The following is a 16,865-nucleotide window of genomic DNA, read 5'->3' as shown; positions in this document are numbered from 1 at the left end:
ACCCTATTAGGCATAAAATCATTTTATTTGACTTATGGACAAATCTAAACCAATTTATTTGAAATTAATCTTATGCTAATAACATCCACTAATTTGTCAATAATGATAGACTTGATTGTGGGATAACCAAGGGTTTCACCACCAAGGTGTATCTCCAGAGAGACCTTTGCACCAACCAATTGTCCAAAAAGTCACGGGTTAGACATCATAGTATTGATAATACTTGCCACATACTCCACAAGAATTGGATCACGAGGTATATTAAAATTCCAACATAATATAAAATAATCCAAAATGTTGACAAACCCACTTTTGGAAAGAAGGAACCACATAGTAAAATGTATACCAAACTTAATCAAAGATAATCCACACAACCACACGTCCAACGATCGGATGTGATTCGGGTCCAAGGGCGTTGGGGGTATAGGGCTTGTTAGCCTCCATCTATAAAATATCTGTCAAGTTCTTCATGAGGGATGGATCACCAACTAGTATCGTAAAATCTAAAAAAAGTAAAGAAATAATATCATTAAATTTTGAATAATCTTAAAGAATATATAAAAAAGTTAAATACTTACTACGTGGTATTGACTTGGTAACAGAGAGGAAATAATATAAGTACATTGTTGCACTTAATCCAACACCGAGTTCGTGCATTCTGTAAGAGTATTCAACAAATTCTCCTACCACCAATTGAGAGTAAGACACATCGTAATATCGGCAATAAGTTTTTATATCTTGTGTCATTGTCGTGTGATGTTCAAACATATAACAATATAGTACGTTAATATATATTGGAAATGAAACATCTTAAATGTAAATAATGATTACCTCATTCTCCTTTGATTAAAAAACAGACTCACTAATGGCTGGATCGTCAGCTGGATTACCACTATATTTAACAAGCTTTGTATTTGTGTTGAAGATCCCATGAACGTGGAATCTCTCCTCAAGTTGGGATATTTGGGATCCCGATGTCCCGTGGAGCCAAGAATATGCGAACTGTCCGCTAAAAGGTCATCCCCATATACGTCACAATCAAAATCAAATCGTCTCAAGCATGTACGGAGCCAGGTGGGGTTGCCCGACCCCACCATCTACCTCGTGCTGGGGTTTGGAGCCCCTTGCACAATGGAAGACTTGTACAAAACAAATAAATCAGATAAGGATCTATTTGACCGATTATGCGATTAATCAATTCACATGTTAAACATATAATTGCATGCTAGAGCGCAAATAATTCATGTTTAAAGAAATATAAATTCTAAACATGATTTCTACGGTTTAGGGTTACCGATTTGATTCTCCAAAGAATCGACGATTGCTCGCGCCTTCTCCACGTGATGATCTTCAATACTAGACCACGGATCTTCTCTCTGGTTCCCGAACTGTATCTCGATATCACGGTGGGCTGATCTTATCAAAATATTAGGGCTCGAATAAAGAAGACAGAAAATTCCTCATGGAGGAGGAGTTGAAATTCTCACGGAGGAGAAAATAAGAAAAATACTGTCCCTTCTCTAGAGAGAGATGGACGAAATTTCTCTCTAGTTCCCGAACTGTACTCCGATATCAGTGTGGGCTGATCTCACCAGAATACTAGGACTTAAATAAAGAAGACAGAAGAAATCCTTTTTGGAATAGGAGAAATTTCGAGCTCCTCTTAGACAGAGGGGGACGAAAATTATAGTATATAAAATTATTATTTATGTCTCCTTTATTCCCCTATTTATATTAAGTTCCTTTTGGGCCCAGATAGGGATCTATGGAAGGTTTTAGATATGGGCTCCCCCAATTAGCTTTTTACTAATTAAATTGAACCCACAATTTAATACAAGCTTATATTGGAATATTACGAGCAGCCACTACAGAAGTAATATTGAACTCTCCCCATCCAAATCCGAAATTACAAGTAATCCGGGTTTCCGTAATTCATATTATTATTTCTCACGCTTAAGATATAAATGTCCATTAATCAATTAATGTCTGCTATGGACTTAATTAATTAACATCTTATTAATTCCAAGAGTGGACTTAGCAAGAAACATTTATTTATTATTCATAGAGCGATAAAACTCCAACCGGCCAGTTTTCGAATAATAAAACCTTGTTCGAGCTCCTCTTGAGGACATTATCAAACGAGACTCACCTCGCGCACGATTCGACATAATAGCAATCCTAGCACCGCTAGATATTAATCACCACTACCCAATATATCAGGATTATTGGGTTGCGAAAAACCCGCACCATTTGATAAGTCAAAGTAGTGCATAATCAATACCGTATGCTCAATGCTAACATATGTAGATTAAGAAATAGTATTTATCAAGACCTAGTCTTTCAGTAGATAGCATAAAGACACGTCTTGCTGTTAGATCCGTTCAGTGCTATACCACACCAATGTCATCTTATTTCAAGTAAGGCTTAGAAATATGCGGACTAACATTACAACCTTTCACGATAGGTAGCCAAAGCCTATCTAGGTTGTGAAATTCTTCCTTTTCTTTTGTAAAGCATTGCATAGATCCGACCGTGTTACCTTAAAGTGGACGACGCCCACAACCGGTCTACTAAGCAAAAGACTTAGACTTTGTTTGCTTCTTATACATTTAAATGTTTATAAAACATCTTATAAATGCACAAGTAAACACAATGTAATAATATACTGATTATATTCGTGTGAAACTGCTCGAATAATACGGAATCGGGTTAAAAGTGGATTGTAGAGTTTTTCGTATACAAGCAAGATTCCATTCACGCGAAACTGCTTGAAATCATGCTTTTCAGTATACCAAACCTAACACCCCGGAGTGCCGCCGAAAAGCTCATTCACGAGGAGAGAAGAATGTCATGGAAATAAAATGTCAATGTAGAGAAGAGAAAGAGGGGCAGTGGGTAGACGAGGGCGGATCATTTTGATCCCATAACTTTCACCCGTAACATTCACCGGTGACTTCCACAAAGCATGGGATACGACCGGATTGTGGATAACCAAGGATTTCAACACCAAAGTGTATCTCCGGACAAAACTTTGCATCAACCGGTTATCCAAAAAGTCACAAGTTAGACATCATAGTAGTGAGAATATTTGTCAACTTCTTCACGAGGATTGGATCACCAACTAGTATCGTAAAATCTAAAAAAATGTAAAGAAATAATATCATTAAATTTTGAATAATCTTGAATATCATTAAGTACATTGTTGCACTTAATCCAACACCGAGTCCGTGCATTATGTAAGAGTATTCAACAAATTCTTCTACCGCCAATCGAGAGTGATAAGGCTAATTTCATGCATCGGTTATATGGTGAAAAACACTATATTTTACTGGGTCTAACACAGTTTTTAAGCCAGGTGTGTGAAGGAATCGCTAGATCCAGGAAAGCCGGAGGAAATGGACTAGACGAAGGAAATGAAGGAAAAGTGAGCAGAATTGAAGGAAAAGGAGGCTAGAAGAAGGGAGTCAATAGCTGAGGGCAACAAAGACTATCTATACCTCGCTGGGCCCCACTTCAACGCCTATAAATAAAGGAGCATGCAACACACAAAACACACACGATTTTCGCTCTTAGCTCACACACAACACACACACTTGGGAAATGGGAGTTCTGGGGTAGTTTAGGTTTTTAAGGGTCTCATCTTACGAAAGAAGTCAGTCGTAACACCGTCCGCGTGAAGGGCGAAGAAACAATCTATTTTCATTCTTCTTTTGCACTTTATTTCGCTTGAACTTCGCGTTTGGAAGTCAAATTTGGTTGTTGCTATTACAGATTATTTATGCATTCCTTTAGTTTCTGTTATATTGGTGTTATCTCGTGTTGATCTACGTTGATCCTGTTTGTTTGAAGTTTTATTTCGGCAAGTTGCGTGTTAATCTCTGTTTTTGTCACTTTGGTGCTTGATCTGGGGAATTTGGCTGTAGATATGTGTTGTTGTTGTTGATCGGAGGTTGTTTGTTGAATCTGAAGCTATGGATTTATTTTGGCCGGAGTTTGTGCCGGATGCTTGGATCCGGAGTGGATTTAGCATTCGAGGTTGGATCTAAACAGGGGATTCAAGTTGTGCATGGATTTTTGAGTTTTCTATTTCCTTTTTGTTTTACTTCGTCTAGTAGCCGTAGATCTGTTTAGTCCCTAATTGAGTTTTTTTTTGCTAAATTGTTTAATTCCAGTCTGCTCGTTTTCCGATTACGCTTCACGCCTGTTTCTGCTGAGTTTTGATGCAATTTGATTTGAAGAAGATGATGTCGCTGTTAGTTAGTACTTTAGTTAGTTGTTTTCCCAGCTTTTCGTCCGTACTCTGCTTTTTCAGCCATGGTCCCCACCGTCAGTTTATTTCCCATCGTCCCCATCGTTAGTTTATTCTAGGTAATTTAGAATAGTTTCTTAGATCTAGTTATTGTCTCGATTTCAGTTTACATGCATGATTTCTGTTCTGCCTAGATCTAGCTGTTAGCGTAGCAGATTTCAATTCCAAGTTTACTCTAATTTCCTCAACCCAAAAAAATGCGTGGCAGCAGCCAAACCAAAAATAATTTCCAAATCCTTGAGCACATTTAAATTACGCATCCGTCTCTTGGGATCGATCCCTACTTCCCTGTGCTAATTTTTAGTATAAGTGGTTGAGGGTTTTTGAAGAAGTATTCTGTGTGTCCGACGACCGAGATTTTCCAACGACCAGTGAGCTCCTAGACCCTGTGATCTAGTGGATTTACTGGACCCAAGAAACTTGTTATTCTTTTTTGTGCACACAGTCCATACAAAGAGGATCTTCAATTGGCGCCGTTGCCGGGGAATGGATGGCGTTTATTGTTATTGCGTTTGAGGATTTGGTGTAAATAATCTAATTTCTGTTATTTTGTTCTCCTTGACAGTTTATGAACACGGGCTTCCATTCTGGAAGTTGGGCTAGTTCATCTGGGTCAGGGAGCGACCGATACAAGTGACAAGTCAAGGAGTCTACGTCCACTATCACCACCAGATCAGGTTTGAGGACAGTGGACCCATTCCCGTTTGAATCAGAAAGTGAGAAGGAGTGGAATTCGTCAGGAGAAGAAGACCCGAAGTCGTCAACAGAAACAGAGCATTCCGAGACTGAGGAGGAGGAAGACCCAAATTTGACTCATTTAGTAGATCCCGATCCGGAGATAGGGTCACTCACCGCGCATCTCGACGGTGAACCCGCCCATGCTATAGTCTCAAACCCGCGTCGGAGGTCTATTGATATCAAGACAAATGTGCTCGGAGTTTTGCCCACATTCTCTGGACGAAGGAACGAATGTCCTTACGAATTCTTGAACGAGTTTAGTAAGCTGTGTAGCATTCAAAAGCGCCCCAACGAGGCGACTGAGGAGGACTACCGTTTACGTGCAGTTCCGTTTGCCCTCAAAGGGGAGGCTAATACTTGGCTGCTGAGGCTTCCACCAGACTCGATTAGCACATGGAAAGATTTCAAGCTGGAGTTCTTGGATTATTTTTTCCCTTCCAACAAGATGAATGCCTTGAAGAAGGAGATTCAGGAGTGCAAGCAGGAATATGATGAGTCTTTGAGTTCTTATTGGTCCCGGTTCAAAGGACTGTTGGATGCTTGCCCGATCCACATGATGATTGAAGCGGAGACTTACTATCTGTTTTACGAAGGAGCAAACCCTGAGTCAAAGGACTTGATAAATTCCTCGAGCGGGGGAAATTTTACCAAGAATAAAGCAAGTGAAGCCAGAGAGACTTTGGGAAGGCTGATTGAGGCGAAGAAGGCCTATGATAACCCGCGAAGCATATTGAGGAGGAGGGTCAGCCAATGCAGTAACGGAACAAGATGACAAGAAGGTGGAAGACATGATAGATAAATTGGAGAAAGCACTGCTGAACGCAATTGAGAAATACAACCCTCATGCTCCAGCGGAAAGTGAGAAACCCCCTGGTCCAGAGGAAAGGCAACGTCAGCCTTATTTCGGTCAGCCTTGTGAAGGGGAATGCCAAGCCCAAGCAAATTCGATGGGGAGCTGGAATCCGGATGGAAGTTGGAACCAAGGAAGACAAAGGGATACCCCATGGAGGACTCACCCCAATTTTAGATGGACTGACAACGATCAAAGTCAGCCACCTCCACTGCAGACCACGAATTATGCACACCCTCCGGAGAGGCAGTCCAACTGGTCAGGGAAAAGTCAAGAGGGGCAATTGCAACTGGGGTACAGGAATCAGGACCATACTAATTGGGGAAATAGGAATCAGAACAATCCAGGGAGCTCCTATGTGCCACCTCACCAGAGAAATAACCAGGGGAACTATCAGAATTCCCAACCGAATCACCAAGGGAATCAAGGGTCTAGCAACCAGTACAATAACCACCAAGGAAATCAAGGGAACTATCGGCAGAACCAGGGGCAGAACCAAGGTCAAGGATCAAAGTTTAATCAATTCAACTCCAGGCCACAAAGGAGTTTGGATGACACGGTCCACGACCTAGTGAATTCATAGCAGTTCATGCAGAATAACTTGCATTCCAACAACGACGTGGTGCACAAGTTGCAAGACGCCCAGATGGAACATAAAGCCGCCATGGATATGATGGCGAAGCAACTGTCCCAAATCGTAGTTTCTTTGAATGAGATGCGGGGAAATGAAGGGAAACTTCCTGCCACGGTCAAACCACCGGACCGAGCAAACATTAGTCAAATCACCTTGAGATCCGGGCGGGGCTATTAAGGACCGACCCTGGAAATTGACGAGGAGGTACCCATACAGGCTAGTAAAGGGAAGGAAGGTCAAGTGTTTCAAGGGGATAGCCCTAGACCCAGAGAAGTCCTTGTTCAGGATGACCTCCAGAAGGGAGATTTAGGGGGATCTCTGCCTCGACCAAGTGACCCATTTTTCCTAGATCCAGAACCTGAGGTAGTAAGCAAGGAAGGAAGCAGGGAAGTTGGTGAAACCCAGGCTGGGACTTCCACAAATGCAATAAAGCGAGCAAAACCATTTCCATACCGGGGGGAAGCAAAGAAAAAGAAGGATGACACAGAGGATCTCATGGAAATTTTTAGCAAACTGGAAATCAACTTGCCATTCTTGCAAGCCCTGAAAATGCCTGCCTTTAGTAAGTTCATCAAGGAATTCTCCTGGGTCTGGGAAGGAGGCATTACCGGATATTGCAGAAAAAAATCCCTTGCCCCAGGAGACGAATGCAACAAAGAAGGAACTGAAGACACTTCCACCAGGCCTCAAGTATGCTTACTTGGAGGTGAATGAGACATTCCCAGTAATAGTCAACAGTAACCTGACCAAGGAGCAGGAGAAGGAATTGTTGGAAGTCATCAGACGAAACAAGAAAGCAATAGGGTGGACTCTCTCAGATTTAGTAGGAATCAGCCCTAATCTTTGTATGCACCACATCCGTCTAGAAGAAGGTGCAAAGGCTCATCGAGATGCACAACGGAAACTGAATCCGAACATGCGAGAGGAAGTTCTGAAGGAGGTGTTAAAATTGCTTGCTCTAGGGATCATCTACTCCATTCCGGACAGCGAGTGGGTCAGTCCTGTCCATATGGTACCCAAAAAGTCACGGAATACAAGTTGTCAAGAATGATAAGAACGAATTGGTACCCACTAGGCTGGTAACGGGGTGGAGGATGTGCATCGACTACAGGAAGCTGAATGAGGCCACAAAAAAAGATCACTTTCCTCTACCTTTCATTGATAAGATGTTAAAAAGATTGGCTGGCAAACAGTATTTTTGTTTCCTTGATGGATACAGTGGCTATTTCCAGATCTACGTTAACCCAGAGGACCAAGGGAAGACCACGTTTACGTGCCCCTTTGGTACATATGCGTACCGAAGAATGCCGTTTGGGTTGTGTAATGCACCAGGGACGTTCCAGCGGTGTATGATGAGTATTTTTTCGGATCTGCTGGAAGTATGCATTGAGATATTCATGGACGATTTTACCGTATACGAGAACTCATTCCATACTTGTTTGGCCAGCCTTGATCTAGTGTTGAAAAGATGCCAAGAGAAGCATTTAGTGTTGAATTTCGAAAAATGCCACTTCATGGTGACGAAAGGCATTGTCCTGGGTCACGTGGTTTTTGAGAGAGGAATACAAGTAGACAAAGCAAAGGTAGATGTGATATCAAAGTTACCATACCCCACGAACCAAAAAGAGGTTAGAGGCTTCCTAGGTCACGCAGGTTTTTATAGGAGGTTTATCAAGGATTTCGCGAAAATCGCGCAACCGCTCACTCATTTGTTGCACAACGAGGTGGAATTCGTCTTTGACGAAGGGTGCAAGAAGGCATTTCAGTTGCTCAAAGACAGACTCATGTCAGCACCAATTATCAGGGCGCCAGACTGGAATCACCCTTTTGAGATAATGTGCGACGCGAGTGATTTCGCTGTGGGAGCTGTCCTGGAACAGAAGATTGACGGAAAAAGTTACGTGATCTTCTATGATTCTAAGACTCTGAATCAGGCTCAGAAGAATTATGACACCACGGAGAAGGAAATGTTGGCTGTCGTATACTCGTTTGAAAAATTCCGACCCTACCTTCTTGGGTCGAGGGTTATAGTCTTCACGGATCACGCAGCAATAAAGTACTTACTGGCTAAGAAAGAGTCTAAGTCGAGGTTAATCCGTTGGGTGTTGCTCTTGCAGGAGTTTGATTGGGAAGTGAGAGACAAAAGAGGAACGGAGAATAGAGTAGCCGATCACTTGAGCAGAATATATCAAGGGGAAACAGGAGAGGCCATACTTGATGCTTTCCCTAAAGAACATTTGTATTTTCTGGAGAAATTTCCTAGACCAATTAGCTTGGAAGCAGTTTTGGCTTTAACCGGTCTAGGAGAATCCGATAAAGGAAAGCGCACAGTTAACGCAGAGCCGTGGTTTGCTGATTTAGCCAACTACTTGGTCACGGGAGAGGTGCCAAGTTCAGACGAAGTTTCCCGGGCCCAGAAAATGAAAATTAAAAGCGAAGCCAAATATTACTTTTGGGACGATCCTTACCTGTGGAAGATGTGTTCGGATCAAGTGATTAGACGCTGCATTCCCGAATGGGAACAAAAAGATGTGCTAATTCATTGCCACACTTTGGCATGTGGAGGTTACTTTGGACCAAGGAAGACAGCAAGGAAGGTTCTGGACAGCGGTTTTTACTGGCCGACACTCAATAAAGATGCCTTTGAATTTTGTCAGTGTTGCGAGAGATACCAACAGACAGGGGGAATTTCAAGGAGGGACTAGATGCCTCAAGTCCCGGTGATTGTGTGCGAAATTTTCGACGTATGGGGGATGGACTTCATGGGACCATTTCCATCATCCTGTGGGAACACATATATATTGGTTGCAGTAGACTATGTGTCTAAGTGGATAGAAGCTAGGGCCACCACAACATTTGAATCAGAGGAGGTGGCAAAATTTCTGAAGGCCAATATTTTCAACAGATATAGAGTTCCTAGAGCCATCGTCTCAGATCAAGGAACACATTTCTGTAATCTCACCATCGAGGCCCTGATGAAGAAATATGGTGTTCACCATAGAGTGTCGACCCCGTACCACCCTCAGTCTAATGGCCAAGCGGAAATTTCTAACCACGAAATCAAGGCAATATTTACTTTGCTTTGTTTAGTTTGCTTTCGGTTTAAAGTACTTGTTGGTTTTTAAGTTTCATAACTCTAGTTCTTGCTTTGATCTACTGGATTCGAACCTATTTCTCGTTATTACGGAAGTCTATGTTGGTTTTTGTTGGATCTTGCTGAGTTGATGTTTATTTCTTGCCTTTTAACTTTCGTTATTGTTTATTGTTAGATATTCGGAGTTGAGATCTGTTGGTTTGTTGTTGGAGGTTATGGATTTGCGTCTGGAGGTGTCTGGAATTGTTGAATCGTGGTGTATTTGAGTTAGAGTTTCGCGTATCTGATGTTTGCTGTTTACGTTTGCATGATTATGGCTATTTACTTTCTGTTTCTGCATCCTTTAGGTCCAGTAGCGTAGATCTGTTAGTTTAGGCTTAAATTTCTCGTTTTAAGTTAGATCCGAAGTTTGCTCTGTTTTCATGGTGTTTAATACTCTGTTTTATCTGCTATTCTCGTTTGATTCCCGAAGAAGATGAAGTTATGGGTAGTTAGAACCAGATCTGCTTTATGTCAGTACTTTTCTGCATGTACTTTACTTTTCTGCATTGTTCTCCAGACCCTGTCAGTACTATCTTCTTTGTCTTTTTACTTTTCTGCATGCTTTTCCAGACCCTAGTAGTTTAAGGAAACTTGTCTCTACTTTTCGCTTTATACTTGTATGTCCAAATTAGGAAAGTTCGTCTAGTTAAGTTAACTCCAGTTGTCTTAGAATGATAAAATATCTCGTTTCTCTAAAGTCATGCATGTTCCGTACGTTCTCATTTCTTAGACCCAGTAGGTAGAGTAAAGTTTTTCCTATCTCTCAGACCCAGTAGTTTAAGTTCTCGACCCACAAAATTGCGTGGCAGCAGCCAACCCCCTTTTCCCAAAACATCCTCAAATGCAGTTTCGTAACACCTTCGTCCTCGTGGGATCGATCCTTTACTTCCCTGTGCTAGTTGTAGTATAGTGGGTTGAGGTTTTTGAAGAAATAGAGTGCACCCAACGATCCCTTTCTGATAGTTTCATGATCTTCTAGCCTCTGAGACCTAGTCGAATCCTCTGGACCTGTTAGATCGAGTGATATCACACACATCACGCACTGCACTCTGGCTGTGGTGTACTCATTTGAAAATTTCCGACCATATCTACTGGGGTCGAGGGCAATAGTGTTCACTAACCATGCAGCCATTAAATATCTCCTAGCCAAGAAGGAATCCAAGCCAAGACTAATCGGATGGGTGTTGCTATTGCAAGAGTTCGACTGGGAAGTCAGAGATAAGAGAGGGACCGAGAATAGAGTGGCTGACCACTTAAGCAGAATTACCCAATGAGAAGATGAGGAAGTTGTACCCGATGCTTTTCCAGAAGAGCATTTGTATTACTTAGGGGGATCCACTAGACCCATCAGATGGGTAGCAGAGTTAGCATTAACTGGGCCCGAGGAGTTAGAGAAACGGAAAGGCAAACCGAATGACGAGCCCTGGTTCGCAGACTTGGCGAATTATTTAGTTACTGGAGAACTACCTGCCTCACAAGAAATCACTAGGGCCCAGAGGATGAAAATTAAAAGTGAATCCAAGTACTACTTTTTGGATGACCCATACCTCTGGAAGATGGGTTCAGATCAAGTGATAAGAAGGTGTATTTCAGAGTGGGAGCAAAGAGACGTGCTAAACCATTGCCATGCACTAGCGTGTGGTGGCCATTTCGGCCCAAGGAAAACTGCAAGGAAAGTTCTGGATAGCGGTTTCTACTGGCCTTCGCTGAATAGGGATGCTTATGAGTTCTGCCAGAATTGCAATAGGTGCCAACTGACCGGAGGGATTTCTATGAGAGATGAGATGCCACAGACTCCGATAATAGTCTGCGAGATCTTTGATGTTTGGGGCATGGACTTCATGGGCCCATTCCCACCTTCATATGGAAATACGTATAATTGGTTGTTGTGGATTATGTGTCCAAATGGATAGAGGCCAAGGCTACAAGTTCAAGCGACGCGAAGGAAGTTTCAAAGTTTCTAAAGGCCAATATATTCAACCGATATGGAGTGCCCCGAGCGATCATCTCAGACCAAGGAACTCACTTCTGTAATAGGACGATTGAAGCACTGATGAGAAAATATGGAGTCCACCATCGGTTATCTACTCCGTATCATCCCCAGTCAAATGGGCAGGCTGAAATCTCAAATCGAGAGATCAAGAGCATCCTAGAGAAGACGGTGAATACCTCGAGGAAGGACTGGAGCAAGCGTCTAGATGATGCTCTCTGGGCCTATAGAACCGCTTATAAGACACCAATAGGAATGTCACCCTATATATTGGTATTTGGAAAAGGGTAATGCTATGCGGCCATATTATGGCGGGCCATAATTGGATATTTTGGTCATTATACGTAAAAAAAACAAATAATAAATTAATAAGTCTATTTAATGCTTACTTATCTTTACAGAATTGCCCTATACTAATAAAATTAATACAGTAATAATTTTTTTAATGAAGTTATGAGTTATGGACTTATGGGAATTCATGTCTAGGGAATGACGGGTCTTAGGAATGGCCGGAGTATTTATAAAGTTTAATCTTTTACTTAGCTTAATTTATTTCTTATTAGGCACTTCCACTGTACCGTTTAAAATAAAAATAACTTTGAAATTAATTTATAATATTAGTGTAATTCCTTATTTTATCATTATCAATTGTTTTAGAGATTATAAATATATCTTCATGGATTAATTAATATACTAGTACTAAGTATTTATATAGGTGTTTACGTGTGTATACTAGTATTTAGTATGAAAATTATAGTATATTATTATTTTATATTTTAATATATTTAAATTTTTATTTATATAATGAAATAGATATTAATCAAAATTTTCTCTGAAATTGAAATTTATATTAAAAATTTATATTTGAATCAGTATCAATTGAGACCCCAAATGTGTTGAATAATCTAATAGTAATATTATTATAACTGTGAAACGACACAACTTAGATTTTCAATTTATTATAATGATCATTATATTTTTTATGAACAGTTGAATTATAAATTGTAATATGTCTCAATGTACTGTAAATAGAGATATTTGCATATATTTTTCTATTTACATTATTATGTTATATTGTAACGAGGTATGTTTATTATGTTGATTCCAGTTAATCGGTTATAGATTTTCGCTCCATATTATCGAAGTCAAAATTGAATCTTAATCGGTTCCTACATTGACTTATCACTTGACAAGTGACTAATTAATATAGGAATCAAAATAATACTAAAAAACCAAACAGTAATATTTAATAATCAACACTTAGAATTCAATAACATACTATGGAATAATATGCAATAATCCCACCTAAAATCTAAAATAAATCAATAAAAACTTAGGAACAAATCCAAAATCATATAAAAATTACAATAGTATGGAAGATTAAATGAGATCTCCAATTGAATTAAAGATCAATCAAAGACTAATCATCGATTCAACAAAAAATAAAAAATTATACTCCCTCCATCTCAGCTTATGACTTATTTTTGCACGTGTTTTGACAAAATGATAATAAATAATTAAAGTGGATAGAAAGTAACGTAAGAGAGATAATAATGTATAGGAAGTCATCTTCTACATCATTATCCTTCTTACTTTCCTTTCGATCCACTTTAACTATTTATTATCGTTTTTTCAAAACAACGATAAAAAAAATTCAATCAGGAACGGAGAGAGTACTTGAATTAATTTCCACATGGAAATATCATTTATCTTTGATTGAGTTTTTGTAATTGGGAATTTCAATATATTATACTAGTATTATATTATATATTCAACTGTATATAATATTGTATTATTGAGTTTGTTTATAACAATAATGATTTGTTGCTTTATAGGAACTTATTGTATTATTTGTACCTTTAAATGACAACTCACTTAGTACAATTTACTAGTTACTATTACATCAGTCTAATATCACTTTCTTTTTTTTCGGCTTGTCCCAAACTACTTGCACTATTATTATTTTAATAGAGTTAATTAAGTATTTTCTTATTAAGTATCCCCTTATTACACTTAAAATATGAATTTAATTACACTAATTACTCAATTTAATTTACAACCAAAAAAAATGTGAATAACATGATACATAGAGAGTAGTATTTACTTTCAAAAATATTTTGATTTTTGAATAACAATTTATATACTGTAGTGTTTGTTGTGGTTTTGAACTTGTGAATTTGATTTACAAATGTAATAAAAGTTGTTCGACATAAATCAAAAGTGTGCACTAGCATAAGTACACAAGGTATAAATGGTTATGTTTTGGTCTATTGAATATTTGATTGATTTTATTTTTAATTTGTTAGTTAAGTATCTCAAATGATCTTCAATTGAGGGTTCAAATTCAATAAAATTAAACAACTGAGAGTTCCTGTTGATTTTTCAGATTTAATTAAAAATTATAAATTTATAATTGATCATTTATTCAATTAATGATTTAATTAATTTTTTATTTAGTTGAATTATTGAGGATTTTTTCAACCGATTTTTTTTCATTATGAACTACACAATAGTCCGTGTGTCAATTTATTTTATGAACTATTCAATATTTCAATTTATTTTAAAGATTTTAATTAATCTCCAACCATCAATTTTATAGTATATTATTTAATAATAATATATTTTCAATATATTCTTTTAATATTGGAATATTTTTTCCTCAAAAAGTTTTTTTTTTAATATTATATAAAATAATTTTATAGTATATTAGTTTACATGTATTTTTTATAAGTTATTTAAATATTAATGTCAAATATAATATAGTTTAAATTATTTCATTTTTAAATGAATCTAAATACATAATTACCAATTATAGAATTTTAATATCATGAAGATATTTATAATTTAATTTAAAAGCAGTTATATAAAAAAAATTAAATAATAATATAGGCCACCTTAATTAAAGTGACAATATAACACCATTTATAGCCATCCGATCTCAAATATAGATGGCTGAGATTGAATTGTAGGAACAGAGTACGGATTGCTTGGTTATTCACAAATTGTTGCTTACAAGGGTAATTCTGTCTTTTAGCTGAAATTAAAACTGATATGGGAATAGAAAATCCCGATATCCACTCCGCAATAACTCTCTCCCACTAAATTGAAAACTGAATCGACCATTCTCTCTCCCCAATTGACCTTTCTCTCTCCACATCATTGATCACCTACCGATTTCATTCCTAAATAACAATAAACCCTAGGTTGATGCTTGTTTCACTCAACTGCGGCACTTTTTGCTGGTGGCGCTGAATGAGCATGGTGGGATATCCATCACTAGTTTGACTTCCATTGCGGTGAAGCTCTGCATTGTTTTTTTTTTTCCGTCGCGTGAAATTCGTCGTCCGACATTGCTGCCTGCGAATGATCCTTTGGTTCGATTTCCAATTGATTATTGCTTAGTCTGATTACTTAGTGATTATTTAGGTTTTATTGAGTTTTGATTGTTGTTATATTCCTTATTTTCGAACTGCTTAAGCAATCCAAATGTTATATTTGTTTATTGATTCTGTTGATTGGTTGTTGCTTCTATAGCCACGTTAATTGCTTATTGCCAGAACGGACTGTTGTTGGTTTGCATATTAATGTATTCAAAATTGCTTGTTTATTCCTAGTATTTGCTTTGTTTGTGGTTGCTTATTTTAGAATCTATAATTGATGTATAATTAATCAGTTTCTGGATTGCATTTGTATTACTCGGTTTTTGCTTGTTATGTCTTAGAAATTGCTTGATCAAAGGATTGCTACATTTAGAACTTATTCGTACTGGGTCAGATTCTTGTGCTGCAAATCTCGTCTGGTATGGTTTTTTATCAGATATATGTCTCTTGTTTTGAAAGTCAGGATGATGTTGGGTATGGTTCCTACAAACTAATTATGCTTGATCGAGTAGTAATTGTTTGGCTCTATTATATTGTATGCTTGGTTGAGCCATAGTAATTGCTTTGTAATTGCTTGATCGAGTCGTGTAATTACTTGATCAAGCCGGGTGCTATTATATTATTTGCTTGATAAAAGTTGTAGTAATTGCTTGGTTCTAATATAATGTTTGCTTGATCGAGCTGTAGTAATTGCTCCAACAAACTTATGACGCTTGATTGAGCCTTAGTAATTGCTTTGTTCTATTATGTTTTTTGCTTGGTTGAGCATTAGTAATTGCCTGGCTCTATTATATTGTTTGCTTGGTTGAGCCTTAGTAATTGCTTTGTAATTGCTTGATCGAGTCGTCTAATTGCTTGATCAAGCTGGGTGCTATTATATTGTTTGCTTGATAGAGTTGTAGTAATTGCTTGTTTCTAATATATTGTTTGCTTGATCAAGCTGTGTGCTATTATATTGTTTGCTTGATAGAGTTGTAGTAATTGCTTGGTTTTAATATATTGTCTGCTTGATTGAGCTTAGTAATTGCTCAAACAAACTTATGATGCTTGATTGAGTCTTAGTTGGCAATAGATTGAGTCTTATATTATTTTTTTGCTTGGTTGGCAATAGATTCAGTACAATTTGTAAATCTGGTGAGGTGTGCTTGCTTGACAGCACACAAAGTGGAGGCTTTTTGCAACTAGATATGACATTGTGGTTGAAAAACCGGTATGCGCCATGCAAAAAAATTAAGATGAAAATGCATATTGCAATTTGCATGTTGAGTTAACTTTTTTTTTTCTTGCTTGCAGACAACCTTTTTTATACAGTTTTTGGAGCACAACAAGTGTGTGAGCTATGGACGGATGCTGAGAAAAGCTATACCTGAACACCTTGAATTTAAGTGGAAAACAAAAGGTATTACCAACGACTATGGATTGTTCACTATGCGACATATGGAGACGTAGATGGGACTAAAGTTAATGATTGGAAGTGCGACCTTACTAACAAGCCATCCAAGTCATTCTAGTTGCACCTTGAAAAATTCCTCACAGCTGTGGTTTATAGTAATGAAAACAAGTTCGTGGATTACATGACGAGGAAAACAACAAGCCACCTTGAAGAGGCACAAAAGAAGGGACCCTTTGATGTTGAAAAGATGGCGGCAGAGTACCCCAAACCTTGAATGGTGAATGATTTTGTTTTAGAAAAATGAAAATAACTTTGTTCTATTTTGAATTTGTTAGGGATATTGGTTTGTTTTGGTGTAGTCATTGGTGGCTTTAGAATTTCTTTTTTGGTAGTGCCTTTTGCATAATAACATGCATAGAATAATATGTTACAACA

The sequence above is a fragment of the Salvia hispanica genome, chromosome 6 (assembly GCF_023119035.1).
Source record: "Salvia hispanica cultivar TCC Black 2014 chromosome 6, UniMelb_Shisp_WGS_1.0, whole genome shotgun sequence".
In the NCBI taxonomy this organism is placed as follows: domain Eukaryota; kingdom Viridiplantae; phylum Streptophyta; class Magnoliopsida; order Lamiales; family Lamiaceae; genus Salvia; species Salvia hispanica.
This window is presented reverse-complemented; position numbering follows the sequence as displayed.